The sequence below is a fragment of the Micropterus dolomieu genome, unplaced genomic scaffold (genome assembly GCF_021292245.1).
Source record: "Micropterus dolomieu isolate WLL.071019.BEF.003 ecotype Adirondacks unplaced genomic scaffold, ASM2129224v1 contig_10170, whole genome shotgun sequence".
Lineage (NCBI taxonomy): Eukaryota > Metazoa > Chordata > Actinopteri > Centrarchiformes > Centrarchidae > Micropterus > Micropterus dolomieu.
Genome location: NW_025739156.1, coordinates 1 through 737, shown reverse-complemented (window position 1 = coordinate 737; position 737 = coordinate 1). Strand labels below are relative to the sequence as shown.

Here is a 737-nt window from a genome sequence, read left to right as displayed (position 1 = left end):
CATCCGAAATACTCGGGCTCTCGATGACGAGTGGGAGAGAGGGAGGGGAAATGCAGGGCACATTTAACAGCCATGCCGGTCCCAAATATCCCCTCGTCGTCTGCCAATCAAAAGTGCAAATCTCGCTGCCTTCTTTGAGGCTTCAGCTGGCTGAAAGCGGCCGCCCCGCCCCCGCGACTGGCGCCTTTTTCGGTCCGGCGTCCGGCAGAGCGACGAACCTCTGCGTTTGGGTCAGTGTTTTGGTTTTACACAAGGCAGGAGAAGGGTGCACCGCTCCCGGAGGCACTGCAATACCGGGTCGATGCGTGGAGCGGACGGAGCAAGCCCCTCGTCTCAGCTCCCGGTGCTAAAAATCATTTAATATGTTGCCCCCTTATAGGGGACATATCAGATATTAAACTGATAAGAACAGATTTTTTTTCTTTTGAGAAAAATTTTATTGACACTCAATTCAAACATGATTCATAATATGTCAATTCCAAGTTACCTTTTAAAATACAACACGTAAATAAATAGATAAATGTTCTCTGTAAAACAACATTTAAAAAAAGTGTCTAAAATGCATTACAGATAACGTCATAAATTAAAGGTATAGAATGGTTTTCAGCTTGTCCATGTCAGTGAGTGTCTCTGTTAAAATCTCTTCAAAGCGGAGTGCATTTGTTAAAATAAAACTCACAAAAAATAAATGGATAATAAAAGCTCTTCTCCAAGTCCACTGTTGTGCAGGAGTGTAG

The 737-nt window shown here is 44.1% G+C and overlaps 1 pseudogene; it reads right to left on the bottom strand.

The window, feature by feature from the left end:
• Window positions 1-260: 260 nt before the first annotated feature.
• Window positions 261-436, bottom strand: LOC123965561 (annotated as a pseudogene).
• Window positions 437-737: the final 301 nt, after the last annotated feature.